The 13,293-nt window shown below is 51.5% G+C and overlaps 5 non-coding genes across 5 annotated transcripts; 2 read left to right on the top strand and 3 right to left on the bottom strand.

Moving 5' to 3' along the window:
• Positions 1–568: 568 nt before the first annotated feature.
• On the bottom strand, positions 569–732 carry LOC148678918 (U1 spliceosomal RNA). The gene has a single exon (XR_015940160.1). It is a non-coding gene; the product is annotated as a U1 spliceosomal RNA (small nuclear RNA).
• Positions 733–2,445: 1,713 nt separating this feature from the next.
• On the top strand, positions 2,446–2,564 carry LOC148678917 (5S ribosomal RNA). Its single transcript, XR_015940698.1, has one exon. It is a non-coding gene; the product is annotated as a 5S ribosomal RNA (ribosomal RNA).
• A 1,396-nt stretch (positions 2,565–3,960) lies between these two features.
• LOC148678916 (U1 spliceosomal RNA) lies at positions 3,961–4,132 on the bottom strand. The gene has a single exon (XR_015940264.1). It is a non-coding gene; the product is annotated as a U1 spliceosomal RNA (small nuclear RNA).
• Positions 4,133–11,099: 6,967 nt separating this feature from the next.
• LOC148678915 (5S ribosomal RNA) lies at positions 11,100–11,218 on the top strand. Its single transcript, XR_015940696.1, has one exon. It is a non-coding gene; the product is annotated as a 5S ribosomal RNA (ribosomal RNA).
• A 1,394-nt stretch (positions 11,219–12,612) lies between these two features.
• On the bottom strand, positions 12,613–12,782 carry LOC148678914 (U1 spliceosomal RNA). The gene has a single exon (XR_015940250.1). It is a non-coding gene; the product is annotated as a U1 spliceosomal RNA (small nuclear RNA).
• Between the last annotated feature and the right edge of the window lie 511 nt (positions 12,783–13,293).

The raw sequence follows: 13,293 nt of genomic DNA, 5'->3' as shown, positions 1-13,293 counted from the left end.
TAAGAACTCGGTTTCAATGCTGGGGTAAAATGACTCATGAAGAGCTTTTGGTGTTGGATTTTGTTCTTAAGATATACAGTATTTATCTCTCTCTATATATATATTATATTATGAGTGCAGGACGTAAGGTAGTCAGGTTACATTGCACTACAAACTGGTACACACACACACACACACACGGGCAACAGACTGAACTACAAAGTCAAACTGATGGAGTGTGAGAAAAACAATAAAGGATTACTGTCCCAGGACAGAGAGCGGGAGAAAGCAAAAGTCAGCCAGACCACCAGGGTCAGACAAGCTGAAAGATCACAATTGAAGTACCTTGTGACGAGGTGAACATTTAACGTGTATAAGCACAAGATTGTTTTTTGTGGTTATACAAATAGCGTTATGGCTGTAGCGGGTTGAAAAGGAGACAACGTTATCAGGCGGTGCTCGCGAAAAAGCCCAGGGCGTTTCTGTAGTAACCCCCACCGCTGAAGCCGCTTCATCGGCACCCAGCACAGCTCCCCAGCAGACGGCAAAGCCGCCCGCACTGCCGCATCTGTTCTTGGACCAAGCACATCAGGGGAGAGCGCGAACGCAGTCCCCCACTACCAGAAATTATGCAGTCGAGATTCCCACATTTGGGGAATTCGCAGGGGTCAGCACAGCCGGAGTGCAATGGCCGAGCCTCGCCCTGGGTGAACCTCCTTCTTGATCAAGGTATCTCCCCTGCCAGGTAAGTATGAGTTGTACAGGCCCCTGCAAGCGGGCCGCACTCACAGCACAGTACTCGCAGCCTAGGCCAGCTCCTCGCCCCGCACGCCACCGCCTCCTGCTGGGCCCACTCTTTCGCACACTCACACGCCACACTAACACTCAAAAGCGAGGGCAAAGCGAGAAAACGAGCGCGTCGTTTCCTACACATCTGCAGTCGCCATTTCGCATCCGCAGCATGTCCCGGGATGCAATTCGGCCTCATTTACATATCACCAGGCCGGCAGATCGCCACGCAAGCTCGCGACGTGCGCCTGCCACACACCGAACAAACCTTTTCAGCAATTTCCAAAAAAAACGAGCCTGCTCGCCTCCGTCTCTTACCTGCTCTCCAGAGCCTGCTGCCTTCTGTGCTTTTCTCTCGGCACCGCTGCAGCGCACACAACTCCTGCAGCGGGAGGGGGGGAGAAAGTTCCCGCGCTCCGCCGCAGGGAAGGCTCGCTCCGAGCGCACACGTCCTTTCGATGCCAGTCCAACAAGTGCTCCGCGTTAGCAGCGTCGGGGCTCCGGCGTGTCGCACCTCACCTCACCTCACCTCACCTCACCTCGCACTGCCCCCTCCTTGAATGTCTGGCGCTGGGCATGCCCCGCTCTCCTCCGCCTTATCTTATCGCGTGTGAGCACCGACAATGGCCACAATGCCGGGGAATGGCACCTGTAAAGTGTTAATTGGGGCACAGGAACAGCCCGTCTCGCCTCGGGGGGGCCGGCTTCAGAGACAATACAGCAAACACAGCGGGGCGGGGGAAGAAGACGACACCACACATGCGGGTACAATCAGCTCCGGCGGGAACGAGTCATTTGTCGGTCTTTTCAAGAGCCGAGAGCCGAGCAATCCTTCACTTGTATCGTTTCTCCCCGGTGACTAGGTCTCGCCCTGCGACTCTCGACTGGGCTCACCCCCGGCAGCCCAGCAGGTGTGAGCCTGGCCGGCACCCGGACGGGAGCTTCCCCCCCGGGAAAGCTCAGGCTGCTGCTGCTCCTGCAAGAGGTGTGACTGGGACCAGTAGGGAGCGCTCACCCTGCGGGCTGTGTGGCCCTCTTATGCCCCAGCCTCCTGATGGCGACACTCTGCTGCACAAACAGGCGCCGTCCTTCGGGGGGAGGCGTCAAACCGAGGTGTCCTGACCCTCCTTGGCCGTTCCAAATCCCAGGGCGTCTCTCTCGAGAAGGAGTCACGGCGGTGTGTCACCCATCAGTCGGGGTCTCCTCCTGATCCCCGTCTCACCTGTAACGATCAATGACGAGTGCGCGCTCCGGGTTCCCTCGCGGGGCCCTGCAACACAGCGGAAGGGCAGCGAGAAGGAGCCTCTTGCTCTGACGCCGCAAGGCCACAAGAGGGCGGAGGCGCCGAGCGCTTTATGTGCTGAAATAAACACGCGACAGCCCCGAAATGTTTGCAGTGTGCTGTGCACTGGAGGTTTTTGTCTGGTGAAGACTTGCCTGGTGCTCCTCCGTGCAGTTTATTTGTCCTGCTCCAGTGCGGGGCAAGAGCAGGGCCAGGCAACTGAAGGGAGCACGGGAGCACGGGAGCACAGTCGCCAACATCCAGGCACGCAATGCGATTTGGAAAGCAGCTCCTTTCCAAAGAGTTGCACACGAACGATCCTTGAGTCCCGCTCGGGGGGCCCGGAGCCCCCGCCACACACAGCTTCAAGTAGCGAGTCAGGCGCCGTTGCTTTCGCTTACGGCCACACCACCCTGAACACGCCCGATCTCGTCTGATCTCGGAAGCTAAGCAGGGTCGGGCCTGGTTAGTACTTGGATGGGAGACCGCCTGGGAATACCAGGTGCTGTAAGCTTTTGCTCTCTCGGCCAGCAGGGGTCGCCGTTGGTGCCGTAGGCTTTGGGAGGAAAAACCCTCGACTATGGACATTTATTTCCCGGGGTGCTCACGAAAAGACCAAACATTTCAATCTGCCCACTTTTGTTTCATCCAGCAACACTGACTGGCAAACGGTATCGCGACGGTCGTCCATTTTTAAGGCATGCCAGTTCAGAAAGAGAAGCTCCCTCACATCCCTTCAGATGCACAAGAAACATGGATCAATCTGCTCATCGCTAAAGTGGCTCTTTGAATGGCATGCGTGTGATTCATATGAAAAAAAAACGGCTGTAAAACGAATATCGAAGCTGCCTCTAAATCTGCAATTGAAGGTCAGTCAATAAACAACTCGTTTTGCGTACAAATATACATACATTCATTTATAACCGATTTCGTTCATTGAGCACGGATACAACAGAGGTACAGCCATTCACTATTTGACATTCCTGCACTGATACAGAACCCAACAATCAGAAAACTGGTGAACTGTCTTTAGCATTAGCATACAGTACCGAGGCCCCCATGACCAAATCAAGGCTAACCTCGATCAGCATCCTAAACCATGCAAACTACAGCAAAAAGACTCGCTTTGAAAAGGGAATTCATGTCCAGGAGGAGTAGTGTAATTAGCTTGAAATGCTTCCATGGACCTATAACTAAGAAAAAAAGAGAAATAGTGGCATCCACTCCTTTCGAATTGTGGTCCTGCTTCGGGGTACATTGTTCTACTCCTACTTCATGCACTTCAAGTTGACCATCACACCTTGATCTTTTGGTTGGATTAGCAATGTGTTGCATGCTGGTAAGAACTCGGTTTCAATGCTGGGGTAAAATGACTCATGAAGAGCTTTTGGTGTTGGATTTTGTTCTTAAGATATACAGTATTTATCTCTCTATATATATATATTATATTATGAGTGCAGGACGTAAGGTAGTCAGGTTACATTGCACTACAAACTGGTACACACACACACACACACACACGGGCAACAGACTGAACTACAAAGTCAAACTGATGGAGTGTGAGAAAAACAATAAAGGATTACTGTCCCAGGACAGAGAGCGGGAGAAAGCAAAAGTCAGCCAGACCACCAGGGTCAGACAAGCTGAAAGATCACAATTGAAGTACCTTGTGACGAGGTGAACATTTAACGTGTATAAGCACAAGATTGTTTTTTGTGGTTATACAAATAGCGTTATGGCTGTAGCGGGTTGAAAAGGAGACAACGTTATCAGGCGGTGCTCGCGAAAAAGCCCAGGGCGTTTCTGTAGTAACCCCCACCGCTGAAGCCGCTTCATCGGCACCCAGCACAGCTCCCCAGCAGACGGCAAAGCCGCCCGCACTGCCGCATCTGTTCTTGGACCAAGCACATCAGGGGAGAGCGCGAACGCAGTCCCCCACTACCAGAAATTATGCAGTCGAGATTCCCACATTTGGGGAATTCGCAGGGGTCAGCACAGCCGGAGTGCAATGGCCGAGCCTCGCCCTGGGTGAACCGATTTTTTCGATTTTTAAGAACTTTATTTTCTTTTCACAAAAAATTACAGGAAATCACAAATCAGAAAGCTTTACATTAATATACATACTTAAAACAGTATATATGATCACATCTCATTACATTTTGACACGGTAACAGTTACATAGCAACAATTTTCTTTTTTTCTGGTGCAAATCACATTCTTTATTTAAACATGATAATGTTTTTCACAGTTTCTTGAGATACTGTCCAATTCCCTCTATTTCCCACAGATTTTCTGCTTCCTCCCTCCCTTCTCTCCACAGATCTCTGAGGTAATAGTTCTCTCGGGTGATGAACAGGGCCAGGCTACCTGCTGCCTTGACTGGGACCTCGATGCCTTTGAACAGCCCCATGTTCCTCACTCTCCACAGGGCGTCTTTCCCACTGTTCACCACGGCCCAGATCCTGTCAAACACGTCAGGAGGAAGTTTGACAGGAGAGATGCCGTATATGATGAAAGCAGCGGTCAGGGTAAATTGGGGCGAGAGAGCCTGCAACCAATCTTCAAACTGGGCCCAGAAGGCCTTAGCAAAAAAGCAGGACCACAGGAGATGGGTCACAGTCTCCTCCTCGCCGCAGCCCACCCTAACGCAGCGAGGGCTGGGGGTGAGGCCCCTACGGTACAAGAAAGTTCGTACCGGTAAGCACTGGTGGACGACACTCCAGGCTAAATCTCTGTGAATGTTGCACAGAAATTTAGAGGATGTGTGTTTCCACACCTTCCTTGTTTGGGCTGATGTTAAAATGCCCACAGGGGTCTGCCTATTGTTCTGGGGTGCTACGAAATCTTCCAGTTTTTGGACGCTGACATCTCGGAGGGGAATATGGCCAATTGGGTGAGATCTTAGAAAACTTTTAACTGTCCCATAAATTGCAGGGCATGTGTCAGAGAGTGGGACGTCCAGCTTGGGTCTGACACCCCACACTCTGAACACCTCCCTACCTACCCAGAGCCTGGAAAAATAAGTCCAGGTACGCGCTGCAGGTGCTGTTGCAAAGCCTCTCAGCACAGAGGCCAGGAAAATGCACAGCAGCTTCGTAGCAATATCTGGGACAGACTTCCCCCCTGAGGGTAGCGGCCTGTACATTATTTCCCTTCTGAGTCTTTCCTGCTTCCCACCCCATAGAAATTGAAACATCAATCTCCTCAGCACCGCCGCAACACGGTGTGGGATTGGGAAGGTAGAAGCCAGAAAATTCAAGACAGGCAAGAGCTCGGCTTTGATGACCAGCACCTTCCCTGTCATGGTGAGGTCTCGGTCCTTCCATTGCATCAGTTTTTTGTTTAAGATTGGCAATTTGTTCTGCCAATTTACTGTTCCCATCTCTTCTCCAAAATACACCCCCAGGACCTTAATTCTCTTCTCTTGCAGCCTGAGATCATGTCCTTCTTTTGGCTCCCTCCAGTTCTGATAAAAAATCTCACTCTTAGATGTGTTAATTTTTGCAGAGGAAGCCAAAGAGAACCGATCACAGCACTGCAGAGCTCTGCTAATTGAGGCATTGTCAGAGAGGAGCAGGGTGACGTCATCCATGTATAGAGACGTCTTTACCTCTCCTCCCCCACTTCCAGGCACTGGTATCCCATTAATGGCCTGATCCTGGCGCAAGGCACAGGCTAAGGGCTCCATAGCCAAAACGAATAACAAGGGGGATAATGGGCAGCCCTGCCTCACCCCTGAACAGACTTCAAAGGTGCGTGATCTATTGCCATTAACCATGACTCTGCTGTTGCTACCTGTGTACAGCAGGTTAATCCACTTTCTCATGATGGGGCCAAACTTCATGTGCTCAAGTACCGATGTTAAGTACTGCCGGTTTAGGCGGTCAAAGGCCTTTTCTAGGTCTACACCTAAAATGCACAGAGGGAGGGAGCGATCCTCAGAGTACAGACAGACATCCCTCAACAAGGCCAGGTTGTCGCTCATCAGGCGTCCTGCTATCCCACAAGTCTGTTCTTTCCCTACCAGTGAGGCCACTACATTTTGTAGGCGCAGGAAAAGGGCTTTGGACAGGATCTTAGTGTCCACGCCTAACAGGCTGAGGGGTCTCCAGTTCTTTATGTCATTTTTTGCTCCTTTCTTAAACAAGAGAGAGATAGTGCCTTCTCTTAAGGAGTCAGGCAGCAATTCTGTCTTGTAGCTTTCCTCGAATAGGAGCAGTAGCGGATCCTGAAGCAGATCCCAAAAGGTGCAATAAAATTCTTTAGGGAGCCCGTCAGCACCCGGAGTTTTCCCCTTCTGTAAGCTCTCCATAGCCTGTCTCAGCTCTTCTACTGTCAAATCCCTCTCAAGTACTTCCCTATCTTCTTCACTCAAAATGTTTTCTAGCTTTGAGGTAAAAAAATGAATATCTTCATCCTTTACCTCTGTAGAGCTGTACAGTCTTGAGTAGAAGGCCTCGGTGCAGGAGAGGATAGCACTCGGCTCTGTTCTCTCTCGTCCCTCCTCATCAACTACACTTTCCATGACAGTCTTGGAGCCTACCACTTTCCTGAAAAAGAAGCGAGTACACTTCTCATTTTCTTCCAAGAACTGCACTCTGCTTCTTAACAGCACTCCTCGACTACTTTCTTCGGCTATGCTCCGGATGTCCTTTTTTAAAAGGGCGATATCCTCGAGCACATCGAAGCCACTGTGCAGCATCGTGTAGAGACGCTGCAGCTGCCTCTGTTTCCTGGCTAGCACTCCTCTCCGTCTGGCAGCAGCCTTCCTTCCCTCAGCCATGAAAAAGGCCTTTGTCCTCACCTTCACCTCCTCCCACCACTCTCCTACTGACCCGTACAGACACTGCAAGGACAGCCACTGTGATAGTTTCTCCTTGTAGCGGGATACTACCCCCTCGTTCTCTAGCAGCTTTGTGTTGAGTTTCCAGAGGCCTGGGCCAAAGACAGTCCCGCCCTGGAGTTCCACTCTACACCCTAAAGCCTGATGATCTGAGAAGAAGACAGGCTGAAGAGTGACCCCAACAACTTTCACTCTCTCTGAGACAAAGCAATAGTCAATTCTGGAGCTGCTATTCCTCCCTGACCATGTATATCCTGCTGTTGTGGGATATATACATCTATATGTGTCTGAGAGTTTAAAGTCTTGAACTAAGTTTTGCAGGGCCAGTGAGCTGGAATCCAATTTTATCGGCGAGCTAGACTGCCTGTCTGTGTGCTCTAAGATACAATTAAAATCCCCTCCCACTATCACGTCTGTGCTGCATAACAATAGGGGGGAGAGTGCCTTGAGTAGCTCCACCCTTCCTCCTACGTCAGTAGGGCAATACACATTGATTAGCCGCAGGTTAACGGTCCCCCATTCCACATCCACACACAGCAACCTGCCATCTATGACCCTCTGAATACTTTTCAATTTGAATGCCCATCCTTTGAAAAGAATGGCCACGCCAGAGGCTCTGTTGTTATTGTCCCCTGACCAAACAGAAGGCCCTTTATCCCACCTATCTTCAAAACTTTTATACCTCTCTTGATAGGCTAAAGCACACTCCTGCAACATCAACACATCTCCCTCTCTCTGCTGGAGGTAATCAAAGACAGACTGGCATTTAACTCTGTCATTGATACCTCTTGTGTTAAGAGAAATTATGTTAAGAGCCATATTACATAAGAAAGTGGAACCAGTCTTTACAAAACACATTTCTCTTCGGTCTCACCTGTTACCTTTTTCTTTTTCTTTTTCTTCTTACCAATTTCCTGCCAGCCATCCTCTGAATGAGCCTTCATCAGGGTGGCAGCAGTAAAAGCGTTCACAGAGTCCATTTCAAGGAAGGGGGTAGAGGGAGGGGTGGAGAGGTTCCAGCTGTCCCCATCGCCATGCTCTCCTTCCTCCTCGCTCGGGGAGAAAACAGAGTCATTTTTTCTTTTCCTCAAGTCCAGCTCCTGGGAGCACTGAGGGGAAAGGGGTGCAGCCGATGCACCAGTCTCCTCTTCCCCCTCACCCACCAGCTGCTGCAGATCCTCCGTGATGGACTGGATGGAGGAGAGGAGGGCATCTGTAGCACTTGCAGAGTCTGAGAAAAGCAGCTCCGCTGAATCCTGGGTATCCTCGCTGGACCCCCTCCACCGGGGGGCCCCACACTGGCCCTCGTTCTGAGGAGCAGGAGTGGGGGAGGGGTCCTCGCTGTTCTCGGGGGTTTTCAAACCCTCGTGCTTGTCTGGTGCAGTCTGCGGTTGTGGGGGCGTAGTGGATTTCTCTTCCACCAGCCCCGGAGCCACAGCAGGACTGATCCTGGCTGGAGGCTGAGAGTCTTTGTCCAACAAGGGTTCTTTGTTTGATTTGTTGTTTGCTTTGGATTTTCGGGCCGGTTTGGCTGAAACAAGCACTGCCTCATCCTTTCTCATTTTGAGTTTATTGGCGTAGGCGTGAGGGCAGTTCTTAAAAACGTGTCCTTCCGAGCCACATAAATTGCACTTTGGCAGCATTGAACAGTCAGAGGCTAAATGTCCCTGTTTGCCACAGGTCTTGCAGCATTTCACAGTGCAGGACGATGCCAGGTGTCCCACAGCACCACAGCGCCGACACACCTTTGGTTGTCCCACATAAAACACATAGCCATTGCAGGCGCCCAGCCGGATTGTAGAGGGCAGGTGCCTTAAGCCTCCATTTACGCTGTCCGGTAGCAAGCGAACCTCGAATTTCCTTGCTCCTGTTTTTATACCATCAACATCTCTAACCTCAGTTCCATGGTGGACGGTGCAGTACTGGTTAAGCCAGGTGTGAATGTCCTCCGTCTTTGCCAGTTCCGAGAACATAACAACATGCACCGTTTTCCTCTCTCTCTGTGTCAGAGGCTGCAAGTTGATCTTCTCAAGTGCAGGAACTTTGCCTCTTTTTGCCTCAAACACATCCACGCATTGTTCAAACAGAGGATAGGTAGCAAATACAACCTCAAATGCTTTCTGACCTGGGAGAGCGAAGATAAAATCCAAGTGCCGAGGTTCAAAGCCAAGTTCCTTCTGTAACACTTTTCTGCTGAACTGCATACGATCCATGAAGAGGTCATCCAAGAGCTCAAAACGTACAGCATTCTTACGGGATCCAAAGGTTGCCATTTCAAAAACCGCAAATCGAACACTGCTTCCAACAAAAGAAAAACAATCCAACTACTCCACCTACAGGCTGATCAAGGTATCTCCCCTGCCAGGTAAGTATGAGTTGTACAGGCCCCTGCAAGCGGGCCGCACTCACAGCACAGTACTCGCAGCCTAGGCCAGCTCCTCGCCCCGCACGCCACCGCCTCCTGCTGGGCCCACTCTTTCGCACACTCACACGCCACACTAACACTCAAAAGCGAGGGCAAAGCGAGAAAACGAGCGCGTCGTTTCCTACACATCTGCAGTCGCCATTTCGCATCCGCAGCATGTCCCGGGATGCAATTCGGCCTCATTTACATATCACCAGGCCGGCAGATCGCCACGCAAGCTCGCGACGTGCGCCTGCCACACACCGAACAAACCTTTTCAGCAATTTCCAAAAAAAACGAGCCTGCTCGCCTCCGTCTCTTACCTGCTCTCCAGAGCCTGCTGCCTTCTGTGCTTTTCTCTCGGCACCGCTGCAGCGCACACAACTCCTGCAGCGGGAGGGGGGGAGAAAGTTCCCGCGCTCCGCCGCAGGGAAGGCTCGCTCCGAGCGCACACGTCCTTTCGATGCCAGTCCAACAAGTGCTCCGCGTTAGCAGCGTCGGGGCTCCGGCGTGTCGCACCTCACCTCACCTCACCTCACCTCACCTCGCACTGCCCCCTCCTTGAATGTCTGGCGCTGGGCATGCCCCGCTCTCCTCCGCCTTATCTTATCGCGTGTGAGCACCGACAATGGCCACAATGCCGGGGAATGGCACCTGTAAAGTGTTAATTGGGGCACAGGAACAGCCCGTCTCGCCTCGGGGGGGCCGGCTTCAGAGACAATACAGCAAACACAGCGGGGCGGGGGAAGAAGACGACACCACACATGCGGGTACAATCAGCTCCGGCGGGAACGAGTCATTTGTCGGTCTTTTCAAGAGCCGAGAGCCGAGCAATCCTTCACTTGTATCGTTTCTCCCCGGTGACTAGGTCTCGCCCTGCGACTCTCGACTGGGCTCACCCCCGGCAGCCCAGCAGGTGTGAGCCTGGCCGGCACCCGGACGGGAGCTTCCCCCCCGGGAAAGCTCAGGCTGCTGCTGCTCCTGCAAGAGGTGTGACTGGGACCAGTAGGGAGCGCTCACCCTGCGGGCTGTGTGGCCCTCTTATGCCCCAGCCTCCTGATGGCGACACTCTGCTGCACAAACAGGCGCCGTCCTTCGGGGGGAGGCGTCAAACCGAGGTGTCCTGACCCTCCTTGGCCGTTCCAAATCCCAGGGCGTCTCTCTCGAGAAGGAGTCACGGCGGTGTGTCACCCATCAGTCGGGGTCTCCTCCTGATCCCCGTCTCACCTGTAACGATCAATGACGAGGCCCCCCTGTCCCGCGAAATTGTACTCGTCTCCTGGCCGCTGGCTGGGGCCGTGAGATTTAGTACTCGCGCAAGAGACCGGGGGCAGAGCGCGAACGCGGTCCCCCGCCCCCCCACAAAGTGCGCGCTCCGGGTTCCCTCGCGGGGCCCTGCAACACAGCGGAAGGGCAGCGAGAAGGAGCCTCTTGCTCTGACGCCGCAAGGCCACAAGAGGGCGGAGGCGCCGAGCGCTTTATGTGCTGAAATAAACACGCGACAGCCCCGAAATGTTTGCAGTGTGCTGTGCACTGGAGGTTTTTGTCTGGTGAAGACTTGCCTGGTGCTCCTCCGTGCAGTTTATTTGTCCTGCTCCAGTGCGGGGCAAGAGCAGGGCCAGGCAACTGAAGGGAGCACGGGAGCACGGGAGCACAGTCGCCAACATCCAGGCACGCAATGCGATTTGGAAAGCAGCTCCTTTCCAAAGAGTTGCACACGAACGATCCTTGAGTCCCGCTCGGGGGGCCCGGAGCCCCCGCCACACACAGCTTCAAGTAGCGAGTCAGGCGCCGTTGCTTTCGCTTACGGCCACACCACCCTGAACACGCCCGATCTCGTCTGATCTCGGAAGCTAAGCAGGGTCGGGCCTGGTTAGTACTTGGATGGGAGACCGCCTGGGAATACCAGGTGCTGTAAGCTTTTGCTCTCTCGGCCAGCAGGGGTCGCCGTTGGTGCCGTAGGCTTTGGGAGGAAAAACCCTCGACTATGGACATTTATTTCCCGGGGTGCTCACGAAAAGACCAAACATTTCAATCTGCCCACTTTTGTTTCATCCAGCAACACTGACTGGCAAACGGTATCGCGACGGTCGTCCATTTTTAAGGCATGCCAGTTCAGAAAGAGAAGCTCCCTCACATCCCTTCAGATGCACAAGAAACATGGATCAATCTGCTCATCGCTAAAGTGGCTCTTTGAATGGCATGCGTGTGATTCATATGAAAAAAAAACGGCTGTAAAACGAATATCGAAGCTGCCTCTAAATCTGCAATTGAAGGTCAGTCAATAAACAACTCGTTTTGCGTACAAATATACATACATTCATTTATAACCGATTTCGTTCATTGAGCACGGATACAACAGAGGTACAGCCATTCACTATTTGACATTCCTGCACTGATACAGAACCCAACAATCAGAAAACTGGTGAACTGTCTTTAGCATTAGCATACAGTACCGAGGCCCCCATGACCAAATCAAGGCTAACCTCGATCAGCATCCTAAACCATGCAAACTACAGCAAAAAGACTCGCTTTGAAAAGGGAATTCATGTCCAGGAGGAGTAGTGTAATTAGCTTGAAATGCTTCCATGGACCTATAACTAAGAAAAAAAGAGAAATAGTGGCATCCACTCCTTTCGAATTGTGGTCCTGCTTCGGGGTACATTGTTCTACTCCTACTTCATGCACTTCAAGTTGACCATCACACCTTGATCTTTTGGTTGGATTAGCAATGTGTTGCATGCTGGTAAGAACTCGGTTTCAATGCTGGGGTAAAATGACTCATGAAGAGCTTTTGGTGTTGGATTTTGTTCTTAAGATATACAGTATTTATCTCTCTCTATATATATATTATATTATGAGTGCAGGACGTAAGGTAGTCAGGTTACATTGCACTACAAACTGGTACACACACACACACACACACGGGCAACAGACTGAACTACAAAGTCAAACTGATGGAGTGTGAGAAAAACAATAAAGGATTACTGTCCCAGGACAGAGAGCGGGAGAAAGCAAAAGTCAGCCAGACCACCAGGGTCAGACAAGCTGAAAGATCACAATTGAAGTACCTTGTCACGAGGTGAACATTTAACGTGTATAAGCACAAGATTGTTTTTTGTGGTTATACAAATAGCGTTATGGCTGTAGCGGGTTGAAAAGGAGACAACGTTATCAGGCGGTGCTCGCGAAAAAGCCCAGGGCGTTTCTGTAGTAACCCCCACCGCTGAAGCCGCTTCATCGGCACCCAGCACAGCTCCCCAGCAGACGGCAAAGCCGCCCGCACTGCCGCATCTGTTCTTGGACCAAGCACATCAGGGGAGAGCGCGAACGCAGTCCCCCACTACCAGAAATTATGCAGTCGAGATTCCCACATTTGGGGAATTCGCAGGGGTCAGCACAGCCGGAGTGCAATGGCCGAGCCTCGCCCTGGGTGAACCGATTTCGATTTTTAAGAACTTTATTTTCTTTTCACAAAAAAATACAGGAAATCACAAATCAGAAAGCTTTACATTAATATACATACTTAAAACAGTATATATGATCACATCTCATTACATTTTGACACGGAACCAGTTACATAGCAACAATTTCTTTTTTTCTGGTGCAAATCACATTCTTTACTTAAACATGATAATGTTTTTCACAGTTTCTTGAGATACTGTCCAATGCCCTCTATTTCCCACAGATTTTCTGCTTCCTCCCTCCCTTCTCTCCACAGATCTCTGAGGTAATAGTTCTCTCGGGTGATGAACAGGGCCAGGCTACCTGCTGCCTTGACTGGGACCTCGATGCCTTTGAACAGCCCCATGTTCCTCACTCTCCACAGGGCGTCTTTCCCACTGTTCACCACGGCCCAGATCCTGTCAAACACGTCAGGAGGAAGCTTGACAGGAGAGATGCCGTATATGATGAAAGCAGCGGTCAGGGTAAATTGGGGCGAGAGAGCCTGCAACCAATCTTCAAACTGTGCCCAGAAGGCCTTAGCAAAAAAGC

Source organism: Lepisosteus platostomus, chromosome 1 (genome assembly GCF_059453375.1).
Source record: "Lepisosteus platostomus isolate fLepPlt1 chromosome 1, fLepPlt1.hap1, whole genome shotgun sequence".
Lineage (NCBI taxonomy): Eukaryota > Metazoa > Chordata > Actinopteri > Semionotiformes > Lepisosteidae > Lepisosteus > Lepisosteus platostomus.
Note: the sequence above shows the minus strand (reverse complement) of the source record. Positions and strands in the feature narration are given on the sequence as shown.